The sequence below is a fragment of the Phocoena sinus genome, chromosome 2, assembly GCF_008692025.1.
Source record: "Phocoena sinus isolate mPhoSin1 chromosome 2, mPhoSin1.pri, whole genome shotgun sequence".
Lineage (NCBI taxonomy): Eukaryota > Metazoa > Chordata > Mammalia > Artiodactyla > Phocoenidae > Phocoena > Phocoena sinus.
In genome coordinates this window covers 17,938,114-17,960,677 of record NC_045764.1, presented here as the reverse complement: position 1 = coordinate 17,960,677, position 22,564 = coordinate 17,938,114, and the positions used below count along the sequence as shown (strand labels likewise).

The 22,564-nt window shown below is 41.1% G+C and overlaps 1 protein-coding gene and 1 pseudogene across 23 annotated transcripts in view; one reads left to right on the top strand and one right to left on the bottom strand.

The window, feature by feature from the left end:
- The window catches only part of PARD3 (par-3 family cell polarity regulator), a 639,255-nt gene that overhangs the window by 206,700 nt on the left and 409,991 nt on the right, over positions 1 to 22,564 (top strand). The window lies entirely within an intron of this gene.
- Positions 5,492 to 6,080, bottom strand: LOC116748688 (annotated as a pseudogene).

Genomic DNA, 22,564 nt, shown 5'->3' with positions numbered 1-22,564 from the left:
TGGTTTCTCATGTTTAAGTCTTAGAAATTAAGCAGTTTCTTTTACCTGGGAAGCCAAACGTTTACCACTATTTTTAATTACTCAATAGGACATACTAGATTTCATCATGCACGTAATTAAGGCACATGACCTATGTCAACTTTTAATTCAAACTTTTAAAATCCTTTACTTTGTAAAAGATACTTTGTTAAATAAGAAAACTCTTCACGGACTCATTTTAAATGCCTGTTTCTATACAACATGAAGGATCTCAGTTCAGCTCCCAGGATCATCTTAAATACACCCATTGTGTTCTTCCTCAGTTTGACAAGCGGTAGAAGCCTCTCAAGTGCGTTTTTGTTGTTATAATCACTTCTGTTCTCATCAGTAAGTAAGGTCAGGTTATATTGCTGTCCTGGGAGTCGTCCTTTTCACCAGTTATTGCGTGTCTTTCTGTTTGGTGAGTAAGTCTATTTATTAAACTGTAGAATAATGATTTACAGGGGAAATTGTGACATTGAGGAGTGGGCATTCACTTTAAGGAATCTTGACTTGCTGGGATGTTAAAAAGGTAGCAATCTTGTTTTCTCTTTCATTGGTATGTGTCTATTCTGACTGGTAACTATTGCAACTCAGGTAGAATTTACAACTCAGTGTTTCACTGTTCTTTTAGAAAGTGTTGTGAAAGCTCCAGACGCTTATAGTTTAAAATAAAATTGGGCTTAAAAAACATCTCTGGCTAATTCTGTAGAGTTTATGACACGTGGCTAAAAATGCGTGGGTACTTAGCAGTTACAGATAAGAGGGCAAGACCCCTAAGCCGTGGGTTATAGAAAATCGTAACGAGTTTGTACCAATTAGCCTACAAGCCTTTTTATCTTAGATCATTTGAAAATACTACTTTGTCAATAAGATCGGTTCAGTCAGATTGAGCTCTGGTAAGCGGTGCACAATTAGCTGAAGTAAAAAGTAAAAAGCATAGTGTGGCACCAGCACTAAGAGGACATGTGGACCAAGGACAGAAGAAGGACAAGAGGGAGTGCTTTGGCATAGCGTCTCCAGGAAACTTAAGACTTTGAAAAAAAAGAAAAGTCTTTTAATCCTTTACGAGTTGTTTATCTCAGGGAGAAGGAATAGAAAATGTGTGGGTTTGGAAGCAGCATTTAATTGATCAGTGGTTCCATGTAACTGGAATAGAAGCTAAGTGTGTATACTTGGGGTGAGCGGACATCGTGGAAGGGAAGCTGTCTTTGCGGTAGGTAGCTTTACACTCTTGCAGATTTCATATTATAGAGTCAAGGGACCGTCCAAAAGAAGGTAGGACTCATTTCTAAGTTACTTAGAACCTGACACTTTGAGGAAATGAGTTCGTAGGCACGATAAATATTTTATTGGTTGTTCTAAAGATCAAGGCAATGATGATAGTTTACAATGTGATTCTTGCCTATAATTCCATATGGCTGATAAAATGAAGCAGAATTTCTGTTAAGAACTATAGCTACCAAAAACTTTGTAACAGCACGCACTCAAATTGGTTTTGGAATAAGCAAGTCATAAATGCGCCTCTGATGTGGCCGTGATAGATCATTTGGGCTGTAGCAATGAGGGATATAATGACTCACTTTTGAGCCATACTTTTGAGCAAAGAGATGTGCAACCCATGTGTCAGTAAGTAAGTAGGAGCTGAGAAATGTGTCCCTACAGGGAGGTGTGTTTGAAAGGTCTTACTTTGTCCAAATCTATTATATACGGCCAGTAATACCACAGTTGTCTGCATCTTTCTTTGATTGAGAAGCAGTCTTGGCAAAATAATAATGATGATAATAATAATAATTATATCATGCCTTTTGTATTTTCTAGGTATTCTGATTGGTAATTATTTTCTATGCATGTACTATATTCTACATGATGTGCTGGGCGCCAAGGATATAAAATTGAATAAAGCACAATTCCTACTTTTCAAGTAGCTGAGTAATTCTCATCTATTTTCTTCCCCAAACTACTCAGAGATAAAATCACATTCTAGTGATAACAGTGACCTACTGTTTGGTGATTGATATTCCTCTGTCCCGGGTGAACCAATGGGTCCATTGAGCATTGCTGTGATACTGGCTGAGAAAGTTAAACCCACTATTATACCTTCCTTTATCACCCGTGCCTGCTGGTGGGATGGGGTCAGGTACATGTATATGTTCAGAAAGTTTTTGTATAAAATACAGGCAATCTATGAACCAGAAATATCCTTGTCTAGATATTTTCGGGTGGGACATAGAAAAGTGAAGGGCTGTGGGTTAGTAGAAGGGAAAGAGTGTGTTGGGGAGGCTTAGTTATCGCCCTTGAAGTCCATGATTGGAACAGGTATGGACAGAAAAAGCCCAAACATTTTAACTTTGTTCATCTAAATGATCTTAAGCCAAGGGATTGAAGAGCGGTAGCACAGTTACATATGTTAAACCTTTATTACACATAGGATGTGAGGCTGTATTCAGTTGAGTTTCTTGATGTTCCACGTAACAAGAACCAAGTGAAGTTAGTGTAAGAAGAATGAAGTTGGGATGGTACCAGAGGGGTTCTTCATAACCTCAACCAGCACAAGAACAGGAACAGGGTCTAAAACGGCATTAGGAACACCAAAAGTCCCGCTTCTCAAGACGTGAATTCTTGCTTGCTTCTGGATTTCTGCTTTATTCTTCCTCCCCTAGAGCAGCTTTCTTTGCCCCTCTGTTTCCATGTTATAATTTGTCTGTCTCACATCCCTAAATGTGCCTTACGATAGTCCCAGCCTCCTTCAGTCTTTCAGTCCCACTTGCAAGTTCCTTGGGGAGATAGTGCAGTTGGTCCAGTTTGGATCAAAAGTCCAACTCTGATCTCATCAGTGTGGCTGGAAGGGGAGGGCACAGGTGCAGTGATGGTGGCAGTGGCCGTGGGGTTGAAGTAGAACCACTCAGAACACCTGTGTTTACCAGGCGCCCACCCCTTTGGATGGGTGGTAGGAAGGTAGGTGTGCGGGTGAGTGGAGGTGTTTCTCAGAAAATGGGGGATGGCACTGATTTTGGGCATAGTGGCCTTACACGATACCTATGATTACAAAAAAGCTAAAACATCCTGAGGATATTAGAAAAAAATAAGGATAGTAGAATAATAATGCAAGATAAGCGTTCAGGCATGTATTTGGTACAAGGCTTTCTAATAGTTAAAGCAAAACTTAAAGTATTCATTATTCTTTGATCCTGTAACTTTGTTTTGTTCCTCAGTTATTTTGACTTATTTTTTTCCTAGGAGATCCTTTTCCCATACATGCAATATACAAGATTTTGTCTTTAATTGAATTTTAAAAATATAAGTAAAACTTCCCAACATTTTCTTCAAGTAGAATAGTGGCAGTATCATTCTATTTCAATGGATTGGGACCACAGTCCATGTCTTGAAAGCTAACGTTTGAATTACTGTTATTAAAAGACTGCATCTATTTATCCATTTTCAACCAGTTAATAGGCCCTCAAATATTGTACTCAGTGCCATTGAAATATCTTACTATTAGTTTTCTAGATTGTTCCCCATGAGTTAATGATTTTGGCTATTTTTCTCATTGTGAAAGATGAAAGAGTCAGTGTAGTCTTGATAAAAATATATCAGTTCCTACTGTTAAAAGTTTTTTGTCCCAGTCTTAAAGCTCAGGACTTAAAAAGTGGTCCCAGTTCTGTGGGATCCTGATACCTTATGAAAGGCTGTTGAGTTGTCATTGATTAACTTGGTATATTAAGTTTCTTTCAGTTTATATTAAAATTCTTTTTTAACTATGGGGATTACTCTGCTTAGAAAGTAAAGTCTTTAAATGATGAAGCATTTATGTTCTTCTTTTTCGATGACTTAAGAAGAAAGCTTGACTTTAAGCCATGTGCCAGACACTCTAACTTTTCCTATTGTTTAAAAAAGGCCGGCGTTAAAAAGTTAGTACAAAGAAAGAACCTAAGCTACCTCTCTTCAGAATTTTTCACATTCTTAGTTCACTGAAAGCATTTGTCAGCACCTCATCACTAACATGGAGTATAAGTTAATGACGCACAAAGTTTAAAACCTCATATTCAGTTAGAAGACCTATTAGTTTTGAAAGCAGTAAAGAATAATTGGCAGTTACTGAATTTTAAATAGGATCTACGTGTTGTATTTTTGGTTTAGAGTGCGTATAGCATTTTGTGTTATGCTGTGAAACTTGATGTTTCACGTCAAGTTGTAACCTAAAGTCTCTTCCTGATTTTAATGTGGAATATTTCCTCCCTTTAATTGCTAACATGGTTTTCAAATATTTACGCATGGTTTTTAAAGTGCTAACTGGCACTAGAATAGTTGATGGATGGTAAACTGTTGGAATCAACATTAACTTAAAGCACATCCATAGTAAATTTTTGTATCCTGGCCTGCTGGCATTTGTGCATTAAATGCATCGTAGCCTAGCAGTAAAATACATAAAACGGCAGTACGCAGTTTCAGATTTTATCTTTCCAGAGCCTCAGATGCCAGCCACTGGGTATGCTTCGGCAGAGTTTGATGGAGTCTTTTGTAGAATTGTAAATGTTACGGTGAGGGTCTTATGTTTTTGAACAGAACAGTGCCTGTTTACGTGTTACAACTCATTTGGTTCAGTGGGGGGGTTTTAAAAAAATCACCTTTCTTCTAAAACCCAAATACGTGATTAACGTAATCTTTCACGTCTCACTCTTGCTTTTTGTTTCATGCTTGTATTTCTTCGCAGATTTTCTCCCATTGTCATTAGCGTGTTCCATAAAAACATGCGTCCCGGCAGATCGAATGTGTTCCACTGAGCCAGGCATCCTGCCCCCTCATCTGCTCATCTTCCCTTACCTCTCTGTAGTTTCCCTGAGAATTTGCTATTCATCCAATACACCATTTTTGCAATTATTCTACTGTTCAGAGACATTTAGACAAAGGCCTTTTCTCCTCTGAATGCAGAACCTGGCCGGGAACTCCAGTCCCCACACCGTTTTCCTGTGTGGCCCCTGGGGATCCGCTCTGGGGACTCGGGTTCAGGGGACCGGAGAGGAGGCCTGGGGTTCCCTTGTCAACTGCGTCTGTGCGGGTTCTGACCCAGGAACCCTGTCTGGCGACCACTGTGGCTTGTGGTGAGTTACTTCGCAGCTCTGAACCTGGCTGCTGAGAAGGACAGGGGTTGTTGAGTGGTGATTTGCTGCCATTCTCCGAAGTCTTCGCTAGCACGTGGTGAAGTCTGATGACAGTACCTCCCAAGTGTCATTGTCTTGTTGGATTATGTCGCATCGTTTATGGAGCATCAAGTGTGTGAAGCGCTGCTTTATGTAAGGGTATGGTCACTTCAGTCAGCACTGACGTAACATTTCAGTAGGTTTTCCCGTTATATTCTAATAATGGTTATTTTGACACCTTAAAGGCTTTCTCAGTCCATTTACTGAAGTTCCCTTAAAGCTTTATGTCAGTCGTATGCAAGAGTTAAAATGCCTTTTCTTGGCATAAAGTTTTAATTATTTTCAGTGGAACCAAAACCTCCTGAACCTCTTTCAGCATCATCTAAAACTTGAACTTCTTCTATTTCTGGGTAAAAAATCCATTCACAAATGAGCTGTACAATTCCATCACCCTTTTTGACTTCGGACTTTGCCAAAATCAAACAGTAGAACACCAACATTCCCTCTGTAATCTTCAGCTATGACACCAGCCCCTACATCTATGAAGTATTTTGCAGCCAAACCAGAATGTGGAGCTAGTCTCCCATAGCACCCAGAAGGAAGAGCTATCTGAATGTCGGTTTTCACAAAGGCTTTCTCCATAGGTGGTAGTATGTAATCATAGGTGCTGTACAGGTCATAGCCCACGGCACGTGCATACCCCTTGGTCCAGGTGGTGGTGTGCTTCGAGAGCCGGACAAGGTGGAGCTGCATGCTGCCCTCCCCCGCAGGCCGGGCCCACTTGCTGGGGGAGATGACTTGTGCCTCTTGAGAGAAGGGCATGGCAGGGCAGAACGTGAGCCCAAGAGGGAGCGGGGGGACAAGAGAGAGAGAGCAGGGTGAGACCAGCACACTAAACTTGTTTTTTAACTTAGAGTTAAAAGAGCAAAGCAGGGCTTCCCTGGTGGCGCAGTGGTTGGGAGTCCGCCTGCCGATGCAGGGGACGCGGGTTCGTGCCCCGGTCTGGGAGGATCCCACATGCCGCGGAGCGGCTGGGCCCGTGAGCCATGGCCGCTGAGCCTGCGCGTCCGGAGCCTGTCCTCCGCAACGGGAGAGGCCACAGCAGTGAGAGGCCCGCGTAACGCATAAAAAAAAAAAAAAAGAGCAAAGCAACATTTTCTCGTATCTGAGTTGGAAGAAAATCCTAATTATCTCTAAATATGGAATGATTGTAAAATATGTAAGCCCCAAGTTGGGACACTTGTTTTTTTTAAGTTTTATATATATATATATATATATATATATAAAGGGAAAGATTCAGTTTCTCTCTGGTTCAATACGTAAAGATGGAGAGCATTCAGCCATGATGTTCATGTCACATGGTGGCGTGAAGGGACCATATCTTCCTGGATGTGCATCTGCGCATCCAGCCATAGCACTTACAGGTGCTCCAGCTTTTTTTAAGGAATCGACAAATGAATCATGACTCATTTCACACAACTTGTGGGATTTCCTTTTAACTAAGTTGGCTTAGACGTGAGAAAGTCCAGCAAGGTTCTCGCTTTATTATTAGGTCATTGGCAATGCTGATTGAAAACGGGGTGACTCTTACTGACGGGAGTGGACCTCTGTCTGGCGGATGGTACCCCTCCTCGAGCTGTCTGGACATGGTCATCCAGAAGAAGCAGAAGTGTGTGCTGGCTCAGATGTTTGCGCTGTCCAGTCTCTGATGCTAGGACCTTCTCACAGGGAGGTCAGAGAACCACAGTAGATTCCCACATGGAGGAGATGAGTGGAAGAACATGACCCATCCAAAGATAGATACACAATGAAGTTCACTTTTTGAGATAAAATTTGTAACTCTAGTGTTTCAATGAAATTTATTCCTGTTTGAGGATCGTGGGATATCTTTTAAAATAACAAAACCCTTCTAAGTCCAACTCTAGACAGTGTGTAAATTCAGTGCATTTTAGGAGATACTGTAAATGTTCTGTTGCTAAAATGGCAGCCAATGTAATGAAAAAGCAGAGCTGCATCAGTGGGAAGCAGGGATGGGCTGGATTCCGACACAATTCCGAGAACCAACTTCGACAACAGCAACAAAGCTTACACGTACTGGTCTTACTTTATATTGTGGATTCAAAACAGAAGAGATTCTACCTCTACAAAGTGAAGGCAGGGGGCTATGTTTTATTTCTTTTCGACTTTATGAGGTGCATCATAAAATCTTAAGACCTTCAGAAGAGAAAATTATTGAAAGTTACCTCTGTTGTCTTATTTAAATAAGGCTTTGTGGTCAAATGCTCCAAGTCAGAGGGAACCATCAGAGTTCTGTTGGGACAAATCCATAGCGTATCCCAACAGGGCTTCTAGTTCAGAGTTCCTTATGTGGGAATTAGGACTATTGCCAGCAGTTTCCAAGATACTGGATTTTAAAAGATATCACAGTTAACGTGTGGAAAAAACATATTGGCTTGAAGTTTCTATTGTTGGAAGATACCGGCTAAAACATTAAAAAATGTAACTTTTGAGATGAGAGCTATCTGATGGTTGCAGTTCAGTTTTCCAGCTCCTGCCCATCCTCTTTATCGATGCTTGGGTAGTTTGGTTGGTTGGACTCAGCGGATGGAAGGTCCAATAATGGATATTCCTGGATCATTCTGTTCCCAATAATTGAGACCTATTTCAGATGACCTAACTTCTGAGAGTGATGAACTGGAAATAGGACTTGGGATGTGATAGAGACCAAAGAAAAACTTAGGAGGCAATCCTGTTCAAAGTATTTACAAAAATAAAGGCAATCAGAGGTGCCTCTTCTATGACTCTTTTAGTTCTTGGTCTTCGAACCAAAGAGAAGAATGACACTTCCTGTTTGGAAGGCTGGAGTGTTGAGGAGGATTTTTCATAAACCACTATGTTTAAGGTTAGATTTTAATGCTATTTGGGTAGTGAATTTCATGCTGTTTTAAACATTGGAGAAACTTCTGTAGGAAATGAGATTTAAAAATGAAAGGAAGAGAGGGAGAGATTGTTTTGACTTATAGAAAACTGTTTTCAGGGTTAATCCATGTTACTGCTTTCAGATAGGTTTTTAAAGAACAGGGTGGCTAACTGGTAGAACCTAAAACATCAAATGGGGAGACTTTGTGCTTGATCACTAGGGACTGAGCTGTCCCAGGATGCCGACCCAGTTGTGTAACTCTTGTCACTATCTCATTAGCTTTTAGAGCCCACAGAAGCACAACCACATTTATCGAGTCTTGGGAAAGTTTTTGTTTAATGTAGGCTAACTTTTCAGTAGTTAGTAGAAATGATGATCAAAGTTTGCTGGTTAATTAGCCATTTTAAGCATAGTCATTGCCTGAAATATGTTTTGCCTGTCCACACGGTATATTTTTTCTCTCACCGTTAAACAATATTCTAATTTGACTTGCCACTTGAGCAATAGGTGTCAGGTTATGCAGTGAGAATAAGACAGCTCTCTGTAGTAATCCATCCGATTGCAAACTCACCGAGTGCTTCGCGTCCCCTCCCTAATCTTGATGAGCATTTCTAGGTAATATTAAGAGCGAAACATGTGGGTTCCTTACAGAGCTTAAAAGCTATGTGTCTCAGTGTAATAAATCTCTAGGTGAATTCTTGGCAGTGATGCATACGTTTCATGTGTGCCGTGATTATCTCCAGTCATAATTATTTAATACACACGGTATGTGTAACATTTATCTTCCCAAGGGAAAAATGATGTGGCATAATTCTAGCAGATTATTTATGTTGTTTCTGCTTATAATGTTTGGTAAAAAATGCTGTGTATCTGTCTTTGAAACCCCTTCTGTTCTATTTTTAAATGGCTGTATGAAAATAAAGAAACGAAGCAGAGTAAGTAATCTTGTTTCTGCATGTTTCCTCTTATAAATTACTGTGAATTCCTAATGTTCATTGAATTGATCTGCGGATGGGAACTGGCTGACGGTGAGGGTGTCCCCCTAACTGTTTGATGAGCAGTTCAGTAATGTTACCTGTTCTATAAATTTGCACGAAGATTTGAAAGTTTCATTCGCCGTTGTAGACTGGGAAAATTTGTGTTCTTATTATCAAATATTGAATAACTAAATTTCAGAAAAATAACTTATGGAATAAGTTAAAAAAATTAAAAACATTTCTTCCTTTTGTGTGTTTGAAAACTAGACAGCAGGCTAGTAATTTCTTGCCTTTTCAGATAATTTCATTTGTGTTCTGGCAGTACTAAGTGTTTATCTGTCAGGGGTCCTTCTCCATGATGGTCTTAAATTCTAATGTGCTCATTCATTGTGTTGAACCAAAAGAATACATTAAATGTCTAAAACAATATGAAAGAAGAAGAAAACCACTCGGTTAATACAGTGAAAATTAAAGCTATGTATTTATTCCCAGTGGAATCCTGAGACTTATTGATAAAATGAGTATTGGTAATTGCTCTGATCTGCAAAGTATTTATTTTTCTTCTTTGTACAAAAATGTATTCATCTGGTATACTCAGCGTTTTATTGAGTAATATAAAGTGTTAACTTCAAAATTTAAAACAATTTTTCATTATTACTTTACTATCAATATATGTTGAAAATTCAGTAGGTTCTAGAGGTATAGAACAAGTTATTTATGGTATTTTTTTCTAATTTCATTTTATCATAAATATATATTTTACATTAAAAGGTGCTTATAGTGTAAGGCATTGAAAAACAAAGGAGTACAAAGTAGAAAATATATCTCCTGTAATTCTACAATATCAGATGTTTACTACAATATGTTAATATTTTGGGGTGTGTCATTTGTTCTTTCCATGCCTGTGATTATATTTTTTAATAGCTATATTGGTTTAAAATACCTTGGATGTACAGTGATTTATTTAATGCGTCTCTTGTGTGTAGTTAAGGGTGTTGTTATGAATTTTTGATAGAACTGTTATCAGTGTTTTCCCTCTCAACGTCCATGTTTTTAGATTCTCACTGAGATCTTGTCCACATGTTTCTCTCTGTTGACAAGTGCTTTCCAGCAATGGTGGTGTTTGGCCCATCCCATGAGTTTAAGGGGCCTCAGGCCACTTTGAAAGCTCTACTCCTGGAGTGCCTGTTACCTTCTGTCTCTCACCTCATCCCTTTAGATTGGGGCAGTTGGGATTTTGGTCAGAGATGAGCCAGTTGTGGAAACGTGGCCTTGATTCAGTAACAGGAGATCACATTGTAAAGATCACATTGCGAGATGGGCTACACATAAGTTACTCTTCAAAAAAAAAAAATTATTTATGTATTTCGGCTGTGCCGGGTCTTAGTTGCCACATGTGGGATCTTTAGTTGTGGCATGCAGACTTCTTAGTTGTGACGTGGGAACTCTTAGTTGCGGCACGCATGCGGGAACTAGTTCCCCGACCAGGGACTGAACCTAGGGCCCTTGCATTGGGAGCTCGAGTCTTACGCACTGGACCACCATGGAAGTCCCTAAGTTATTCTTTAGTCAAGCAATTAATAAAAATTTGAACTGATGAAAGAGGACTCCAGTGGTTGTCTGAAATTCACACCCTGCCTATTTTTTGAGGAGGGTAGCGTCAACGCATATGGGGCTTTCTGCGTGGGATAGAAGACTGAAATTACATCCTGAGGGAAGCTGTCCATTTCCACAAAGCTTATGTGAGTTACTGAGTGGATGAACTTGTACTATGGGAGCAGAAAGGGAGGGACGCACTCCTTGCATGCTGTGGGTAATAGTGGTTAACAGTAAACTTTGGCTTCACACGGCTTTGTAGAGTCTCGGTTTAGTGCTTAATATGACTGAGCCAGAGCTGCTCCAGTGTAATGAGAATACCAGTTCCTACATCATGAAATCATCATAAGGGTTAAATGAGCTAAGTCAGATGTGGCTCAGCACAGGACGTCTTAACACTGTAGCTGGTCTTTGTTCTTGTCACCTGCAGATTAGGGCAGTGCTTTGCCAACTTGACTTTGGATTAGAGTTGACTGGAGGGTTTGGGAAAATAGATTTCTAGCCCCCAGTAAGTCTGGGTGGGGCCTGAGTATTTGCATTTCTACTGAGTTCCCACGTGGTGATGATGCTCCTGGCCAGGGATCATACTTCGAGTACCTCTGGGTTAGGGCATTATAAGGGCAGGTATTATTTTGAGCCAATAAATGATATAACTTTTTCTTTTTGGCCACCTGCATGGATAACATTTAAATCACTTCAAACTTATCATCTAGTCCCATCTTTTGGTAAGTGGTCAAATCTGAATTGTTTTGGATTATTGTAGAAATTTAAAGCTAGAATTACATAGTTATTTTAGAGCTAGAATGATGTAGAATTTTGAGGATTTTGATAGCCTTTAAGTTTATACATAATATATGAGTATGTAATATTATGAGTATATAATATTGGCTTAATTTTAATGAAAGTGGTTTAAGAAAAGTCATTTTCTTTGATACAGACTCTGTATATGTTTCTGATGGATCTGGTTCATTAAAACGAGGGATTTTTTTTCAGAATATAAAAATAGATGCAGAATTTAAAACAATATTAGACTGTGAGCTTAAAATTTTTTTTTTTTTTTTGCTTCCTCGTGAAAAATCTGCAGGGACTAGGCTCCTTTTCACGGCATTATTTCTACCAGATGTTTAAAACAACTGGAATCGTCTTGAGTATTGTCATGAGTTGCCATTGATTTGCCATCATCTGTGAGAATGAAGCTTCACTCATGTAATTTTCTTGATGAGTGCAAGACAGGGGCAGGCACTGAGTGTACGGTGTTGACACACTTAATTTAGTACTCCTTCTGCAAAGCTATTACATTGACTATTAATTGGTCTTCTGATAAAATTTCTGCTTAATGCAAATGATGAAAAAAAATGCACCCTTGGATACTAGCTGCTGCTTCTGAAATAATTCTCATGCCCTGAGATCTCATTAGTGACAGCAAGGACATCCACTTTTCTTTTGAACGTAATTAGATTTCTTTTAAAAATAATGATGAATATATATTAGACTGTGATAAAAAAATCTTTTAAGCAAAATCCTTAACTTAGAACTTTACAGTTTGTTGTAGTTCTGTTGCTTCGTCTCTTTCTTAGCAGTTTGAAAAGCAAAGAGGAGCTTGTCTGCGTTCAATCCTTCACCAGGCTGTGCTTTTCCATGGCAGTGCCTCTGTCAGCAGGCGCAAAACTTAGCAGTTTCAAACCAGAAACACTCCAACTTGCATTGTGGTTTGAAAAGCACAAGCGGTGAATAGGAAGTAGGTTTCTGCTTGTGTTTTCCTGGCTTGGTCTTGTCTCTCCTTTATTTTTCTCTTTCTCGTTCTCCCTTTCTCACCATCTTCTGTTTTAGGATTTTTTAGTCAACTCTAGTAACTTACTCTGGTTGTTTATGATGATGTGAGAGCTGTCTTATTGTTAAAGTTCTTGTGTGAAAAGTTGTGAAGTTTAAACCAAAAAAAAGCAAAACCTGAAACCAGTGGCTTCTTCACAACGTGTAGAGCATAGGAATTTATTACTTTCTGGTAAAGGATTTACAAATTATGAGACTGTCCTGCCTTGCTCTATCTTTTTATTCATTTGGCACAAAATCCTTTATTCTCTTTCAGTTTCACAACTCTGTGCAGTGAGCATCCGTCATTTTTTAAAAAAAATTAATTAATTTATTTATTTACTTTTGGCTGTGTTGGGTCTATGTTTCTGTGCGAGGGCCTTCTCTAGTTGTGGCGAGTGGGGGCCACTCTTCATCGTAGTGCACGGGCCCCTCACTGTCGCGGCCTCTCTTGTTGCGGAGCACAAGCTCCAGACGCTCAGACTCAGTAGTTGTGGCTCACGGGCCTAGTTGCTCCGCGTCATGTGGGACCTTCCCAGACTAGGGCTCGAACCCGTGTCCTCTGCATTGGCAGGCAGATTCTCAACCACTGCACCACCAGGGAAGCCCCGTCATTTTTATTATAGGAAAAAAAATTGGAACCAAGTTTTAACTGTGTACATTGAGAGGCTACGGTTACATTTACTTCTTTTTTTTTATATATATAAATTTATTTATTTAATTTTGGCCGCGTTGGGTCTTTGTTGCCGTGCACGGGCTTTCTCTAGTTGTGGTGAGTAGGGGCTACTGTTCCTTGTGGTACGTAGGCTTCTCATTGCGGTGGCTTCTCTTGTTGCGGAGCATGGGCTCTAGGCGCGCAGGCTTCAGTAGTTGTGGCTGGTGGGCTCAGTAGTTGTGGCTCGCAGGCTCTAGAGCACAGGCTCAGTAGTTGTGGTACATGGGTTTAGTTGCTCCGTGGCATGTGGGATCTTCCCAGACCAGGGCTCGAACCCATGTCCCCTACATTGGCAGGCGGATTGTTAATCACTGTGCCACCAGTGAAGCCCTACATTTACTTCTTAAGTATTAGCAGATTCCACTTACAGCAATGCATACGTGGGCCCTGTAGGAGTGACCGTCAGATGGCGTGAACTACAAGGTCAGTTAGTGGTCTTGAAAATTGTGGCTGTCTCCAGTGTTGGCACTGGAGACATTTGGGGCTGGATTGTTTGTTCTTGGTTGCGTGGGACTGTCCTGAGCGTTGTAGGAGGTTTAGCGGATTTCCCTGACCTGTACCAGCTAGTGTCAATACCACACTCCCCCAGTTGTGACAACCAGAAGTGTCTCCACACCTGCCAATGTCCCTGGGACAAACACTCTAGAGGAAGAGGTGCATTTGACTTGGTGGCCCAGTGAACAAATATGTAAATCTGTAAACAGACTTCCTACTTAAAATATACATTGATATTTTCTATTCTTTTCTGTTCCATTTCATTCATTTCATACCATTTTATTTAAATTTATTATTATTATTATTATTTGGCTGTGAGGCATGAGGGACCTTTCATTTTTTGGGTTTTTTTTTTCCTAACATCTTTATTAGAGTATAATTGCTTTACATTGTTGTGTCAGTTTCTGCTGTATAACAAAGTGAATCAGCTATACATAAACATATATCCCCATATCTCCTTCCTCTTGTGTCTCCCTCCCACCCTCCCTATCCCACCCCTCCAGGTAGTCACACAACACCAAGCTGATCTCCTTGTGCTATGCGGCTACTTCCCACTAGCTATCTGTCTTTCATTTGGTAGTGTATATATGTCCATGCCACTCTCTCACTTTGTCCCAGCTTACCCTTCGCCCTTCCCATGTTCTCAAGTCCATTCTCTACGTCTGCGTCTTTATTCCTATCCTGCCCCTAGGCTGTTCACACCTTTTTTTTTTTAAGATTCCATATATATGTGTTAGCATTCGGTATTTGTTTTTCTCTTTCTGACTTACTTCACTCTATATGAAAGACTCTAGGACCATCAACCTCACTATAAATAATTCAATTTCATTTCTTTTTATGGCTGAGTAATATTCCATTGTATATATGTGCCACATCTTCTTTATCCATTCATCTGTCGATGGACACTTAGGTTGCTTCCATGTCCTGGTAAATGTAAACAGTGCTGCAATGAACACTGTGGTACATGACTCTTTTTGAATTATGGTTTTCTCAGGTATATGCCCAGTAGTGGGATTGCTGGGTCATATGGTAGTTTTATTTTTAGTTTTTTAAGGAACCTCTATACTGTTCTCCATAGTGGCTGTATCAATTTACATTCCCACCAACAGCGCAAGAGGGTTCCCTTTTCTCCACACCCTCTCTGGCATTTATTGTTTGTAGATTTTTTGATGATGGCCATTCTGACTGGTGTGATGTGATACCTCATTGTAGTTTTCATTTGCATTTCCCGAATGATTAGTGATGCTGAGCATCCTTTCATGTGTTTGTTGGCAATCTGTATATCTTCCTTGGAAAAATGTCTATTTAGGTCTTCTGCCCATTTTTGGATTGCGTTGTTTGTTTTTTTGATATTGAGCTGCACGAGCTGCTTGTATATTTGGAGATTAATACTTTGTTGCTTCATTTGCAAATATTTTCTCCCATTCTGAGGGTTGTCTTTTCATATTGTTTATGGCTTCCTTTGCTGTGCAAAAGCTTTGAAGTTTCATTAGGTCCCATTTGTTTATTTTTGTTTTTATTTCCATTTCTCTAGGAGGTGGGTCAAAAAGGATCTTGCTGTGATTTATGTCATAGAGTATTCTGCCTATGTTTTCCTCTATGAGTTTTAGAGTGTCTGGCCTTATGTTTAGGTCTTTAATCCATTTTGAGTTTATTTTTGTGTATGGTGTTAGGGAGTGTTCTAATTTCATTCTTTTACATGTACCTCTCCAATTTTCCCAGCACCACTTATTGAAGAGGCTATCTTTTCTTCATTGTATATCCTTGCCTCCTTTGTCATAGATTAGTTGACCATATGTGTGTGGGTTTATCTCTGAGCTTTCTGTCCTGTTCCATTGATCTGTATTTCTGTTTTTGTGCCAGTACCATGCTGTCTTGATTAATGTAGCTTTGTAGTATAGTCTGAAGTCCAGGAGCCTTATTCCTCCAGCTACTTTTTTCTTTCTCAAGATTACTTTGGCTCTTCGGGTGTTTTGTGTTTCCATACAAATTGTGAAATTTTTTGTTCTAGTTCTGTGAAAATGCCATTGGTAGTTTGATAGGAATTGCATTGAATCTGTAGATTGCTTTGGGTAGTATAGTCATTTTCACAATGTTGATTCTTCCAATCCAAGAACATGGTATATCTCTCCATCTGTTTGTATCATCTTTAATTTCTTTCATCAGTGTCTTATAGTTTTCTGCATACAGGTCTTTTGTCTCCTTCAGTAGGTTTATTCCTAGGTATTTTATTCTTTTTGTTGCAGTGGTAAATGGGAGTGTTTCCTTAATTTCTGTTTCAGATTTTTCATCATTAGTGTATAGGAATGCAAGAGATTTCTGTGCATTAATTTTGTATCCTGCTACTTTACCAAATTCATTGAATAGATCTAGTAGTTTTCTGGTAGCGTCTTTTGGATTCTCTATGTATAGTATCATGTCATTCATCTGCAAACAGTGACAGCTTTACTTCTTCTTTTCCCATTTGGATTCCTTTTACTCGTTTTTCTTCTTTGATTACTGTGGCTAAAACTTCCAAAACTATGTTGAATAATATTGGTGAGAGTGGAAAACCTTGTCTTGTTTCTGATCTTAGAGGAAATGCTTTCAGATTTTCACCATTGAGAATGATGTCGGCTGTGGGTTTGTCATATAAGGTCTTTATTATGTTGAGGTAAGTTCCCTCTGTGCCTACTTTATGGAGGGTTTTTATCATAAATGGGTGTTAAATTTTGTCAAAAGCCTTTTCTGCATCTGTTGAGATGATCATATCTTCAGTTTGTGAATATGGTTTATCACATTGATTGATTTGCGTATACTGAAGAATCCTTGCACTCCTGGGATAAACCCCACTTGATCATGGTGTATGATCCTTTTAATGTGCTGTTGGATTCTGTTTGCTAGTATTCTGTTGAGGATTTTTGCATCTATGTTCATCAGTGATATTGGCCTGTTGTTTTCTTCCTTTGTGACATCGTTGTCTGGTTTTGGTATCAGGGTGATGGTGGCCTCGTAGAATGAGTTTGGGAGTGTTCCTCCCTCTGCTGTATTTTAGAAGAGTTTGAGAATAGGTGTTAGCTCTTCTCTAAATGTTTGACAGAATTCACCTGTGAAGCCATCTGGTCCTGGGCTTTTGTTTGTTGGAAGATTTTTAATCACAGTCTCACTTTCAGTGCTTGTGATTGGTCTGTTTATATATTCTGTTTCTTCGTGGTTCAGTCTTGGAAGGTTGTGCATTTCTAAGAATTTGTCCATTTCTTCCAGGTTGTCCATTTTATTGGCATAGCGTTGCTTGTAGTAATCTCTCATGATCCTTTGTATTTCTGCAGTGTCATTTTTACTTTATTTTCTTTTCTAATTCTATTGATTTGAGTCTTCTTCTCCCTTTTTTTCTTGATGAGTCTGGCTAATGGTTTATCAATTTTGTTTATCTTCTCAAAGAACCAGCTTTTACTTTTTTTGTTTGTTTTTGTTTTTTGCGGTACGCAGTCCTGTCACTGCTGTGGCCTCTACCATTGCGGAGCAAAGCCTCTGGACGCGCAGGCTCAGTGGCCATGGCTCACGGGCGCAGCTGCTCCGCGGCACGTGGGATCCTCCCAGACTGGGGCACGAACCCGTGTCCCCTGCATCAGCAGGCGGACTCTCAACCACTGCGCCGCCAGGGAAGCCACCCAGCTTTTACTTTTATTGAGCTTTGCTATTGTTTCCTTCATTTCTTTTTCATTTATTTCTGATCTAATCTTTATGATTTCTTTCCTTCTGATAAATTTAGGGGGGGTTTTTTGTTCTTCTTTCTCTAATTGTTTTAGGTATAAGGTTAGGTTGTTTGAGTTGTTTCTTGTTTCTTGAGGTAGGATTGTATTGCTATAAACTTCCATCTTAGAACTGCTTTTGCTGCATCCCATAGGTTTTGGGTTGTTGTGTTTTCATTGTCATTTGTTTCTAGGTATTTTTTGATTTCCTCTTTGATTTCTTCAGTGATCTCTTGGTTATTTAGTAGTGTGTTGTTTAGTCTCCATTTGTTTGTGTTTTTCTTTTTATTTTTTTCCGGTACACGGGCCTCTCGCTGTTGTGGCCTCTCCCATTGCAGAGCACAGGCTCCGGATGCGCAGGCCCAGCGGCCATGGCTCACGGGCCCAGCCGCTCCGTGGCATGTGGGATCTTCCCAGACTGGGGCATGAACCCGCATCCCCTGCATCGGCAGGCAGACTCTCAACCACTGCACCACCAGGGAAGCCCTGTTTGTGTTTTTTACAGATTTTTTTTCCTGTAATTGATATCTAGTCTCATAGCATTGTGGTCGGAAAAGATACTTGATATGATTTCAATTTTCTTAAATTTACCAGGGCTTGATTTGTGACCCAAGATATGATGTATCCTGGAGAATGTTCCATGAGCACTTGAGAAGAAAGTGTATTCTGTTGTTTTTGGATGGAATGTCCTATAAATATCAATTAAGTACATCTTGTTTAATGTGTCATGTAAAGCTTGTGTTTCCTTATTTATTTTCGTTTCGGTTGATCTGTCCATTTGTGAAAGTGGGGTGTTAAAATCCCCTACTATGATTGTGTTACTGTCAATTTCCCCTTTTATAGCTGTTAGCATTTGCCTTATGTATTGAGGTGCTCCTGTGTTGGGTGCATAAATATTTACAATTGTTATATCTTCTTCTTGGGTTGATTTCTTTTTTCTCTCTCTTTTTTTTTTTTTTTTTTTTTTGCGGTACGTGGGCCTCTCACTATTGTGGCCTCTCCCGTTGCGGAGCACAGGCTCCGGATGCGCAGGCTTAGTGGCCATGGCTCATGGGCCCAGCCACTCCACAGCATGTGGGATCTTCCCAGACCGGGGCACGAACCTGCGTCCCCTGCATCGGCAGGCAGACTCTCAACCACTGCACCACGCATCGGCAGGTGGACTTCAACCACTGCACCACGAGGGAAGCCCTGATTTCTTGATCATTATGTAGTATCCTTCTTTGTCTCTTGTAATAGTCTTTGTTTTAAAGTCTATTTTGTCTGAGATGAGAATTGCTTCTCCAGCTTTCTTTTGATTTCCATTTGCATGGAATATCTTTTTCCATCCCCTAACTTTCAGTCTGTATGTGTCCCTAGGTCTGAAGTGGGTCTCTTGTAGACAGCATATATATGGGTCTTGTTTTTATATCCATTCAGCCAGTCTATGTCTTTTGGTTGGAGCATTTAATCCATTTACAGTTAAGGTAGTTATCAATATGTATGTTCCTTTTACCATTTTCTTAACTGTTTTGGGTTTGTTATTGTAGGTGTTTTCCTTCTCTTGTGTTTCCTGCCTAAAGCTGGTTTGGTGGAGCTGAATTCTCTTAGCTTTTGCTTGTCTGTAAAAGTTTTAATTTCTCTGTCGCATCTGAATGAGATCCTTGCTGGGTAGGGTAATCATGGTGGTAGATTTTTCCCTTTCATCACTTTAAATATGTCCTGCCACTCCTTTCTGGCTTGCAGAGTTTCCGCTGAAAGGTCAGCTGTTAACCTTATGGGGATTCACTGGTATGTTATTTTTCCCTTGCTGCTTTTAATATTTTGTATTTAATTTTTGATAGTTTGATTAATATGTATCCTGGCATGTTTCTCCTTGGATTTATCCAGTATGGGACTCTCTGTGCTTCCTGGACTTGATTGACTCTTTCCTTTCCCATATTAGGGAAGTTTTCAACTATACTCTTTTCAAATATTTTCTCAGTCCCTTTCTTTTTCTCTCTTTTTCTGGGACCCCTATAATTTGAATGTTGGTGTGTTTAATGTTGCCCTAGAGGTCTCTGAGGCTGTCCTCAATTCTTTTCATTCTTTTTTCTTTATTCTGCTCTGCAGTAGTTATTTCCACTATTTTATCTTCCATGTCACTTATCTGTTCTTCTCCCTCAGTTATTCTGCTATTGATTTCTTCTAGAGAATTTTTAATTTCATTTATTGTGTTGTTCATCATTGTTTGTTCACTCTTTAGTTCTTCTAGGTCCTTGTTAAACGTTTCTTGTATTCTCTCCATTCTATTTCTAAGGTTTTACTATCATTACTTTGAATTCTTTTTCAGGTAGACTGCCTATTTCCTCTTCATTTGTTTGGTCTGATGGGTTTTTACCTTGATCCTTCATCTGCAGTGTATTTCTCTGTCTTCTCATTTTGCTTAACTTACTGTGTTTGGGTTCTCCTTTTAGCAGGCTGCAGTTTCGTAGTTCCTGTTGTTTTTGGTGTCTGTCCCCAGTGGGTAAGGTTGGTTCAGTGGGTTGTGTAGGCTTCCTGGTGGAGTGGACTGGTGCCTGTGTTCTGGTGGGTGATGCTGGATCTTGTCTCTCTGGTGGGCAGGACCACGTCCGGTGGTGTGTTTTGGGGTGTCTGTGACCTTATTATGGTTTAGGCAGCCTCTCTTCTAATGGATGGGGTTGTGTTCCTATCTTGCTTGTTGTTTGTCATGGGGTGTCCAGCACTGGAGCTTGCTGGTCTTTGGGTGGAGCTGGGTCTTAGTGTTGAGATGGAGATCTCTGGGAGAGCTCTCACCGATTGATATTATTTGGGGCTGGGAGGTCTCTGGTGGACCAGTGTCCCCAACTTGGCTCTCCCACCTCAGAGGCTCAGACCTGACACCAGGCTGGAGTGCCAAGACCCTGTCAGCCACATGGCTCAGAAGAAAAGGGAGAAAAAAATAAATAAATAAATAAAAAGTTATTAAAATAAAAAATGAAAAAGATATTAAAAAATGAAAAGTAATAAGAAAAACAAAAGAAAGAAAGAATAAAGCAGTCAAACCAAAAAACAAATCCACCAATGATAAGAAGCGCTAAAAACTATACTTATAAAAAAAAAAAGAGAGACAGAACCCTAGGACAAATGGTAAAAGCAAAGCTATACAGACAAAATAACACAAAGAAGCATACACATACACACAAAAAGAGAAAAAGGAAAAAAAAATTTATATATAAAAAAGGAAGAGAGCAACCAAATCAATAAACAAATCTACCAAAGATAATAAACTCTAAATATTAAACTAAGATAAACATAAAACCAGAAACAAATTAGATGCAGAAAGCAAACCCGGAGTCTACCGTTGCTCCCAAAATACACCACCTCAATATAGGGGTGATTCATTGTCTACTCAGGTATTCCACAGATGCGGGGTGCATCAAGTTGATTGTGGGGATTTAATCCTCTGCTTCTCAGGCTGCTGGGAGAGGTTTCCCTTTCTCTTCTTTGTTCGCACAGCTCCTGGGGTTCAACTTTGGATTTGGCCCCGTCTCTGTGTTTAGGTCGCCTAAGGGCATCTCTTCTTCGCTCAGACAGGACGGGGTTACGGTAGCAGCTGATTCGGGGTCTCTGGCTCACTTAGGCCGGGGGAAGGGAGGGGTATGGATGCGGGGCGAGCCTGCGGCTGCAGCGGCTGGCGTGACGTTGCACCAGCCTGGGGCACGCCCTGTGTTCTCCCAGGGAAGTTGTCCCTGGATCACGGGACCCTGGCAGTGGTGGGCTGCACAGGCTCCTGGGAGGGGAGGTGTGGATACTGACCTGTGCTTGCACACAGGCTTCTTGGTGGTGGTAGCAGCAGCCTTAGCGTCTCATGCCCGTCTCTTGGGTCCCCGCTGATAGCCGCGGCTCGCGCTCGTCTCTGGAGCTCCTTTAGGTGGCGCTCTGAATCCCCTCTCCTTGCACACCCCGAAACAATGGTCTCTTGCCTGTTCGTTAGCTCCAGACTTTTTCCCGGACTCCCTCCCGGCTAGCTGTGGTGCACTAGTCCCCTTCAGGCTGTGTTCACGCCGCCAACCCCAGTCCTCTCCCTGGGATCTGACCGAAGCCCAAGCCTCAGCTCCCAGCCCCTACCTGCCCCAGCCGGGGAGCAGACAAGCCTCTCGGGTTGGTGAGTGCCGGTCGGCACCGATCCTCTGTGCAGGAATCTCTGCTTTGCCCTCCGCACCCCTGTGGCTAAGCTCTCCTCCGCGATTCCGAAGCTTCTCCCACTCCGCCACCCCCCGTCTCTGACCCCGAAGGGGCTTCCTAGTGTGTGGAAACTTTTCCTCCTTCACAGTGCCCTCCCAGAGGTGCAGGTCCTGTCCCTATTTTTTTTTTTTTTTTCCCCCCGTACGCGGGACTCTCACCGCTGTGGCCTCTCCCGTTGAGGAGCACAGGCTCCGGACTCGCAGGCTCAGCGGCCGTGGCTCACGGGCCCAGCCGCTCTGCGGCATGTGGGATCCTCCCTGACCGGGGCACCAACCTGCGTCCCCTGCATTGGCAGGCGGACTCTCAACAACTGCGCCACCAGGGAAGCCCCCCCATCCCTATTCTTTTGTCGCTGTTTTTTCTTTTTTCTTTTGCTCTACCCAGGTACGTGAGGAATTTCTTGCTTTTTGGGAGGTCTGAGGTCTGAGCATTCAGTAGGTGTTCTGTATGAGTTGTTCCACATGTAGATGTATTTCTGATGTATTTTGGGGGAGGAAGGTGATCTCCATGTCTTACTCCTCTGCCATCTTGAAGGTCTCCAGCATGTGGGATCTTAGTTCTCTGACCAGGGTTTGAAGCAGCGCCCCCTGCATTGGAAGCAGGAGTCTTAACTGCTGGACCACCAGGGAGGTCCCTAAAAGTTATTGTAAGTATATTTTTCTGGATGGAGTGGGTCCCTATGGCGCTTATTATTCACTATTTGTGGGATAAAGATATATTGTGGGTTTTCTTAAAGTGCGCTGTACCAGGGCTAAAGAACATGCTTTGTTCTGGGCTTCCTGTAGCTGCTGTGTGCAGAGATGGTTCTGAAAAACAGCAGCAGGTGAGGCAGCTGAACTGCCCAGAGCCGCTCCTCCCTGTGATCCGACACTTGCCACACAAGATGGATCGTCCTGTTGCACACCTGTGGCTTCCTCGGTTCAGGAGACAGAGGTTACGCTGTCAGCAGGAGAGGG